Raw genomic sequence first — 10,024 nt, 5'->3', positions numbered from 1 at the left:
GCGCTGGCCGGCCTGTGCCAGACGCTCCCACTAGGGGGCAGTAGTAGCAGCACTAGCTTTCTCCGGTTCCACGGACGCAGCGCGGGCTCAGCCTGAAATTATTCCATGCGAAAATGCATCATGAATACCGAACCCATGTATCACAAAATGAAATGTGAATGTTAAAGTGAGAAATTCATTGAGCGCTGTCATAGACTTCGGAAAAGTACTAATTTTTTCTTACTGAATATAGAAGAAAATTTGGGGTAAAAATAAACAAGGGACAGTTTTTCCTATTTATATACATTTTTATATTTTTAAGATTTTATTTATTTTTTAAAAAGAGAGGTAGTGAGAGAGAACATGAGTGGCGGGCAGGGGGAGGGAGAAGCAGACTCCTCACTGAGCAGAGAGCCCGATGAAGGGCTTGATCCCAGCACCCTGAGATCATGACCTGAGCCGAAGGTAGATGCTTAACCAACTAAGCCACCCAGGCGCCCCTTTTAAATATATTTTAAAGATTTTATTTATTTGTTTGAGAGAGAGGTGCAGAGGGAGAGGGAGCAAGAGTCCTAAGCAAACTCCGTGCTGAGCATGGAGCTGGACACAGGGCTGGATCTCGCAACCCTGAGATCACCCCTGGAGCCAAAACCAAGAGTCGCACTCTTAACTGACCCAGGCACCCCGTTTTCTAAATGTATTTTAAATATAATTGTTTTCACTACTCCCTACTGAGTTAATTTGTGCTGCGGGATTTTTATTTTTAAAAAATATTTTAAAATTATGTATTTATATGACAGAGCATGAGCAGGGGGAGAGGGAGAAGCAGGGGAGAGAAAGAGAAGCAGGCTCCTGGCTGAGTAGGGCTCTCCACTCGGAGCTGGATCCCAGGACCTGGAGATCATGATCTGAGCCAAAGGCAGATGCTTAACCAACTGAGCCACCCAGGCGCCCCTGGAGGGGGCCTCTAAAAGAGAATGGAAAAATTTATTTTTAAACTACAGCAATTTTATTTTAAATATTAAGCACCAAACAGATAAAGTCACATCTACTTTTTTAAAAATTAATTTCTTTTCAGTGTAAAGAATTCATTGTTTATGCACTACACTCAGTGCTCCACGCCCCCCATAATACCTACCACCGGGCTCCCCCAACCTCCCACCCCCTCACATTTACTTTTTAAAATGACCTCCATGAAGTAGATTAACGTTCAGAGTGAGACGGCCAGTATGCGTGGCACTCGGAATAAACTGAGGGTTCAGGGTTTGATAACAGGTGACCAGTGGAGTGAAATTAAGATTCAGGTTGAAAGCAGAAGCAAGAGGGACGCCTGGGTCGCTCAGTGGGTTAAGCGGCTGCCTTCGGCTCAGGTCATGATCCCAGCGTCCTGGGATCGAGTCCCACATTGGGCTTCTTGCTCGGCGGGAAGCCTGATTCTCCCTCTGCCTCTGCTGCCACTCTGTCTGCCTGTGCTCACTCTCGCTCCTCTCTCTCTGACAAATAAAAAAAAAAAATCTTAAAAAAAAAAAAGGGCGCCTGGGTGGCTCAGTGGGTTAAGCCGCTGCCTTCGTCTCAGGTCATGATCTCAGGGTCCTGGGATCGAGTCCCGCATCGGGCTCTCTGCTCGGCAGGGAGCCTGCTTCCTCATCTCTCTCTGCCTGCCTCTCTGCCTACTTGTGATCTCTCTCTGTCAAATAAATAAATACAATCTTAAAAAAAAAAAAAGAAAGCAGAAGCACGAAGACGACCACTTGTTCCTTGTATGATCAGTGGGGTCAAGGTTATGGTCCAGTGTGAGACACTAAGCATTCAGATGAGCAATGGAAAAAGGCTGTCCTCAATCCTGAAGATGTCTATGGGAATGTTCAGGCTCACTGGGCGACAAAAGCCATTAGATGGCTGCTCGGGAGAGGATTGTTCCAGCGTAACACAAAGCTAATGACAAATGCCGGAGTGAATTTACTCCTCAGTGTGAGACAGAGAGCATCAAGCTGTTTTCTGGCTGAGGTTAGGTTTGGTGTGACACACCAAGAAAGAAGGTTACTGGGGGAATAAAGTTTAGTGAGACACAACAACCATGAACTTGATGTCTGGAGTAAGGCAGAGTTTGAGTGTGACCCCAAGATAGAAGATCACTGCAGGGATAGGCTAATGCCCAGTGTGACCCAACAACCAAGAAGATGGCTGATGGATTATGGTTAAGGATCAGAGTGAGACAACAGCATGAAGATGGCAGCTGGAATGAGGTTCATGTTCAGTGTGAGTCGGTGATTATAGGGATAACCACTAAATTCAGGTTATTTTTAGCATGCAACAAAAAGCTGGGATGGGAGGTCTAGGCTTCCAGTTATGGAATGAATGTTACAGGGATGGAAGGCACAGCATGGGGACTATAGCCAGCAGTACTGGATTAGTGTTGCATGGTGACAGATGGAAGCCACACTTGTGTGGAGAACAGCATAATGTATAGACTGGTCCAATCACTATGTCGTACACCTGAAACTAATGTAACGTTCTGTGCCAACTAGACTTCAATAAAAAAAAACAGAGTTCTAGAACTCAAAAAACCAATTTGAATAATACATAAACTATGCTTAAAATGAAAAAAAGAAAAGCTAGGAATTGAGTGCTGGAAGACAGTGGTAGTTGCTGTGAGAAATGAGTGCGCTGATCTGATTCCTGCTGGAATGAAGATGTGGCTCAGTGTGACACATAAGCACATGGATGATTAACATTCAACATGTGGCAATGTGTATGATGACATCTGCCAGAGTAAGGGTCCGCTTCAGTGTGCAACCAAGAAGCAAGTTGATGAATTACGAAAATGGTACAGCTTCAGTGCAAGGCAACAAGATGAAGGTGAGGCTTCAGTGTGAGAAGACAAGTGTGAACATGGCCTCTGGGATAAGGTCATGTGAGACTACAGTGATGCAGAAGACCACTGGAGTATGGATAAGGTTGATTGTGAGGCATCAAGCCTGAAGCTGACCCCTGTCATCAGGCTGTGGTTTGGTGGGAGTCCACAAACCCGAAGATGATCCCTGGGGTCAGGGTAAGGGTAAGTGTCATAAGATCGAACCTTGTCAGGATTATGATTGCTTGAATCAGGTTACGGTTGAACAAGGGACAACAGGCGTCGACATGGCCACGGGTGTTAGATGAAAGCTCCTCATGAGACAGCCAGCATGACGGGGACAACTGGAGCAAGGGTGAGCTTCAGTATGACACAAAATGGGTGACGATGACTGGTGGAAGAATGTTTTGCCTCATGGGAGATATGAAGCATTCAGTCGACCGCTGGGATAAAGTGAATTATACAGTCTAAATAAGAGCATGAAGAAGAGGAAAGATCCGTTTCCAAAGATGGCTGAGCGAGCCAGCAGGGGCGTCCCAGTCCCTGCCCCAGGGCTCTTATGGGTTCTTCTCCCTGCTCTGCTTCGCTTGTGCACCAAAAGTGTGAAGTATGCAGAAGTAGAAGTGTATCAATTAACCCCCTTGTGCTCAGGGCTCAGACCTTTGGAGATCACTATCCTCTGAGCCCACCGGTGTTAAATAAACGTCTGATTTATTTTAAATAAATCTCCGAGTGCTGCTTGGTTCTTCCATGGGATGATCCAGTCCAGGTTCCTTAACAAAGAAGATGCTGAAATAAGTTTGAGGTCCAGTGAGTGGCAACCAGGATGAAGACAAGTGCTGGGATACAGTTAAGGTTCACCAAGACAACACAAACCACCCAGTACTGGTTGGGAAAGGCCAAAGCTCAGTCTGACCCCAAAAACATTAATATCACAATACGGGTAGGTTTAAAGTGTGTCAACAATCTAGAATACTACTGATGGGATAGGTTAAGATTCTGTGTGGCACAGAGGCCCCGGGGTGGGGCATTTGGTTAAGCGTCAGACTCTTGGTTTTGGCTCAGGTCGTGATTTCAGGGTTGTGGGATCAAGCCCCGAGTCAGGCTCGTGCTCAGTGTGGAGTCTGCTTGGGACTCTCTCTCTCTCCCTCTGCCCCTCCTCCTGCTCTCTGTTTCTCTCTCACATAAAAATGAATAAATCTTAAAAAAAAATTCAGTGTGGCATAACTACCAAGAAGACGTCTGTTGGAATAAGGGGGCAACATTCAGGTGAGACAAACAGCATGACGATGGAAGAGGACAGTGTTCGGCAGCAGATAATAACGAGGAGAATGACCGCCAGAATAATTCGAAGTTGTGTGTTTGACCCCAGCATGGCAATGAAGGCTGAAATAAGGCAATGCATTCAGAGCAAGACCACAGGCATGAAGACAACCACTTCAAAGGCTCACACTGCACTGTGGGCCAGGAACAAAGAGGAGCACCCCAGTGAGGTCAAGTTGCAGTGGGAGGCAGCTAGCGCAGTGCGGTCTCCTGAAGAAGGAGCTTCGCTGTGAGGTAGCAAACACAAGAGAGGCTGCAGTAAGGGGAGGGTTCGCTGTAACCCGACAGACATGAGATGGCTGCTGGAATGATTTTACGGTCCCACGGGAGACTACGGGCAGCAAAATGGCTACTAGAGAAGACTAAGGTTCGATGTGTGACCGCTAGCACGTAGATGGCGACTGGAACCAGGAGGGTATCAAATATGATGATTAATGCTGGAATAGTCAATCTCCTGGGGAGATTAAAGGGAGATAAAATTGGTTGTGTATCCCATAGGGGCTTTGAAAAGATTAAGTGAGACAGATGAGGAGTTGAGTACAGTTCTTGGTCCTAGTTAGGCTTTGAGTCACTGGGGGCTCTGGCTGTCTTCCTGTTACCATCATCACCATCAAATGGTCATTTCCAGCAAGCTAGTGCCTCTTTTTCTTTTTTTTTTTTAAACATTTTGCTTTTTTTGGAATTTTTTTTTTTTTTGAGAGAGACTGCACGTGTGAGCAGGTGGTGGGGCAGAGGAAGAGGGAGAGAGAGAATCCCAAGCAGGCTCCACGCTCAGCACGGAGCCCAACACAGGCCTCGATTTCAGGACCATGAGATCAGGACCTGAGTGGAAATCAAGAGCTGGACGCTTCTCTGACCGAGCAGCCCAGGCGGCCCTAATGCCTCTTCCAAAAGAACAGTTGCTTCATGGGTTCCTGTGTTGACTGGTTTAATAGGAACCCCTTCTCTCTCGGGAAAGAATACACACAGCTACATTTCCTCCCCCAAGGCTAATGTTTCCCACCTGTGGTTGAACCTAAGGTCCAGAAAAACAACCTAGTCATTAGGAGGATTGAAGGTGGCACTCGGGGCGGCAAGTACAGGCCTGAAATTTCCAGCAGAGGGCAGAGGGGAGGAGTGCCTTCCCCTCCACCCCTGCCCCCACATATAATTTCTTCTTGTCTTCTACTGTTGGCATATACCCTCACCTCACAAGGATCCTGAGAGAGACAGATACTCAGCAGCCAAGGGGGAGATGGCAAAAACAAGAAATTGGGATTTGTTGGGTCAATAGTATATGTATTTATTTATTTATTCATTTATTTATTTATGTTAATTTTTATTATTTGTCTAAGGTAAGCTCCACACCGAACATGGGGCTGGAACTCATGACCCTGAGATCAGTCATATGCTCCACCTACTAGACCAGCCAGGTGCCCCATAGATGGTACATTTAGAGAAGGGATAGATTTACCCTCTTGAGTGGGAGGCTACGCAGGTTCCTTGGTGCCCTAGGAACAATCTGGTCTCTCTCTGCACCTTTCCCACAATGCTTCTAGCTGCCCCCCTCTGATGAAGTCCTTGCCCAGACCTCAATTACTGCATCATCAGATGGAGAAGGGTCCAAGCAAGGTATGACTGGGGGGAGAGCTCTGGCAGAAGCTCGTAAGTCTGCTTTTTGGAAATCTGCCCTTTACTAGGCTAGTCTGTGCCACTTTATGCAATAGCATGGTAGAGACAAAAAGACTTTCCGCCCAGTCTAACTGGAGAGTTAGGGAAGCTTAACTCCAAATATGCTAAAATGCTAACAGTGGGTATAATTCTAGGTAGGTGGATTTTTGGTGATTTTATTTTATTTTATTCTATTTATTTATAATTTTTTCAAAGCAGGCTCCATGCCCAGTATGGAGCCCAACACAGAGCTCAAACTCACCACTGTGAGATCAACACCTAAGCCAAGATCAAGAGTAGGACACTGGACCAACTTGGCCACCCAGGTACCCCAATTTTTGGTCATTTTAAATCTCATTATATACTTCTGAAGCCTCTAGACCTTCTACCTAAGCACATATCACATCTATTGTTTGAAAAGCTAAAATGTTATAAAGGACAAAAATTGAGCACATCCAGACTTTTTGGATGTTGTGCTGTTTCATCAATTACTAGCAAAAGGGCCTCCCCCGCTAGGTAGTCCACAGGGTTCAAGTCAATGCCCTTGTCTTAAGGCCTCATTCTCTTGTCAGTAAGAATGATAGTAAAGAGAAGGACAACACACTTAATCCGGTACTTTGTTTGCTGTGGGGTACATCACCCCTAATTTATAGCAAATGAATAGTCCCACCAGTGAGGAAGCACCCACTGAGCGGGATGTCCATGAGTGAAAAGACAAAAGCTTGTCTAAGAGTCAACTTCTTGAGAGTGATCCAAGGAGGAAAGTAACCTCCTTCCCTTTCCCTGGGGGAGTGGTCTTCCAGTTTTGGGATTGCCACCAATTAGAGTACCCCTTCCTGGACTCTCCTTTGCCCTTTTTAACTTTAATTTATTTTTTAAAGAATTTATTTAAATTCTTTTTATATAAAGATTTTATTTATTTATTTGACAGACGGAGATCACAAGTAGGCAGAGAGGCAGGTAGAGAGAGAGAGGGGGAAGCAGGCTCCCAACTGAGCAGAGAGCCCAATGCGGGGCTCGATCCCAGGACCCTGAGATCATGACCTGAACCAAAGGCAGAGGCTTTAACCCACTGAGCCACCCAGGTGCCCCAATTTATTTAAATTCTTTAGTGCACACACACGAGTGGGGTATGGAGCAGAGGAAGAGGGACAAGCAGACTCCACACTGAGTTCAGAGCCCAATTCGGGGTTCGATCTCACGACCCTGAGATCATGACCTGAGCTGAAATCAAGAGTCAGATGCTCCACCATCTGAGCCACCCAGGCACCCCTGCCCTCTTTTAAATGCCAGTTCTCAGTGGGATTGCTCATTAAACCAAATCAGTCAGGGAGGCCTTCCCCCAGCCTATGATAAAGGCACTCAAGATGACTGAGTTTATAAGGTAAAAGAGTTTTTGTTTGTTTCAAGATTTTACTTATTTATATGACAGAAACAGAGAGTGCAAGCAGGGGGAGCAGCAGAGGGAGAGGGAGAAACAGACTTCCCACGGGGCAGGGAGCCCGACATGGGGCTCAATCCCGGGATCCCAGGATCACGACCTGATCTGAAGGCAGATGCTTAACCGACTGAGCCACCCAGGCACATGGTAAAAGAGGTTTTAAAGATACATTTCTCTTTCACAACTTTCTTGCCCTAGCAAATAAGCAACATTTTGGTCAAGAGCCGATGATCAATCTGGGTGGTGACCCTTGGTCACCATCAAGGCACCTGGCACATGAACTTGGCTGCCACAGTTCACAAATTAGTGGTTTAGGCTTCAACTTTTTCTAAATACATAAGGCCTCAGCTTCTCACAGGTGGAAAGTAAGAATGATCCCCACCTTCCTAGGTTTTTACATTATTTAATCAATTGTAATAAATCTAAAGGCTTTTCAATGTCAATGTCCTCTGTAAGGTCAGGTGTTTGATTTCTGGTCAGATAGAAATATACAGGTTTGAATCTCGGGTGCAGAAGCAAAGCCCCGGGCTCAGTTTGAGGCTTTGCTATTGGTTTCTTGGAATGCCTAGTAACTCCTGAACGGAGACTTCTCCTTTTCATTTTGCACGGAGGACCTGCCAGTTCTGTAGCTTTTCCTGACCTCAGAGGTATGACGTTACCCTGGCAATCAAACCCGTGCCTCCAGAAAACCAGACTAGCTAGAGATGTCTGTTGAGAATGAAGGTCAAAGTTCTCTTTGAGAACATTTCCTAACGGTTCGTTACTGAGTCTAACCTGAGTCTCAAAGTGTCAAATCTTCATGCAATCTTCATTGCATTAATGACCGCCCAGAAAAGAAGTGACCTTATATAAGAAGGGAAAGAGCAGAACGTTTCTGCCACTGCCTGTTAACAGGCACCGTGGGCCTGTGCTGTGTCCCCATCCTGGGTAGTCCTCCCAGGTGCTGGGCGCTGAGCCACAGAAGCCTCCACTTAAAGTGTCCAAGTGGTGCATGACGGAATGGGGCTCAGCACAAGAAGCAGCCTGGGGTCCTGGGCCACCTCTTGTTTCAGAGCAAGATTATAGAAGCGTGGTTTCCGAAGAGAAGCACTTTGCATCCCCAAGGAAAGCGGCTGGCCCTGGGAAAAGACACAAACAATGAAAGGAAATGATGACTGATTGTGAAGAGCTTGGATGGGGAGTGGGGGGGTGGGAGGCGGGGAGTGGGAAGAAGATGGGGTAGGAAGAAATGCTTGACTAGGCACCATTCATGTGCTGCCCCAAATATAGATTAAGGATATGAGGCTACTGATACCTTGACTATCTCCTGCATGCTAGGCACCTTTCAAAGAGAATCACCCTGGGTCCTCGCAACATTTCTCACGGCACAGCGTGATTCCCATTTCATGGCTGAGGAAATTCATGCTTGAAGCTGAGGTTTCCAGGGAATGAGCCAAGGGGCTTCCAGACGCAGCAGACATGGGGGACTTGTGAATAAGACATGATTTGTGGCTCCAGCAATGTCTGCAAAGCAAAAATAAAATTAAATTAAAAAAAATAAAAATGGACGATCTATCGAAGGTGAAGATTAGAGTGATACTCACGTACTTTTTACTGGGATTGTTAGCCTATGCCTCCAAGACCCCCCGCAGCGCCCACCCCACACCACCACTGCAGGGAGAGGCTCCCTGCTCTCCACTTGGTCCACCGGTCCCATCTTTTCCCTTTCCCCTAGATAGAGCTGGCTTTGAAGGACATTTGGATTCACATCCTGGCCCCCGCAACAAAGGCACCTGAGTGGTACTCCCACAATCCATCCAGCCCATCTTCCTGCTGCTTCCTGCTATGGCAAGGCTTTCTGGAAAAAAAGGAGAAAAATAAAGATCAAAACTTGGGTGCCAAAGAAAAGCATGGAGGACCATAGCGGAAGGGAGGGAAAAACTGAATGGGAAAAAATCAGAGAGGGAGACAAACCATGAGAGACTCTGGACTTCAGGAAACAAACTGAGGGTTGAATGGGGAAGGGCAGTGGGGGGAGGGGGTATCTGGGTGACAGGTACTGAGGAGGGCACGTGTGGTGATGAGCACTGGGTGTTTCACGCAACTGATAGATCGTTGAACACTACAGAACATAATAATGCAAAACAAAACAAAACTTGGGTGCTTAAGAGTTCAAATTGGGGTTTGTTTTTAAATGAGAACCATTTAATAACCTCAAGATGTCTGTAACAGTGGCACCCACAATTGACAGAGGAACACGAATAAGAACTGGAGAAAGGAGTCACCACACAATAAAAAAGTAGGTTGTAGAAATGCCCAGTAGTGACCCTACCACTGCTGGTAGGGTCAATTCCCATGTCTAGAGACCCAGAAATGGGACTTCAGCACCATCTTTAATGATGGCCCAGGAGACAGGAGAGAGGGGCTACCCTCTGCCCAACGCCCCTCACCTCTCACTACATAGAGATGCACTTACTTGTCTGGCTGGTCTTGATCAACAGTTCTGGTTCTACTCTCCTCACATGAGAAGGCCAGAGGCTGACCAGTGCTGGACCTTTTCTTTAAAGATTTTATTTATTTATTTGACAGAGCATACAAGTATGCAGAGCCACAGGCAGAGAGAGGGAGAGGGAGAAGCAGACTCTCCACTGAGTGGGGAGCCCGATGCGGGACTCGATCCAGGACCCTGGGATCATGACCTGAGCCGAAGGTAGACGCTTGACTGACTGAGCCACCCAGGCGCCCCCAGTGCTGGACTTTTTCCATCAACTGTTCCTGCAGCCCTGACTGGTCATTGC

The sequence above is a fragment of the Neovison vison genome, chromosome X, assembly GCF_020171115.1.
Source record: "Neovison vison isolate M4711 chromosome X, ASM_NN_V1, whole genome shotgun sequence".
NCBI lineage: Eukaryota > Metazoa > Chordata > Mammalia > Carnivora > Mustelidae > Neogale > Neogale vison.
The sequence above is the reverse complement of the archived record's forward strand: the minus strand, read 5'-3'. Positions refer to the sequence as shown.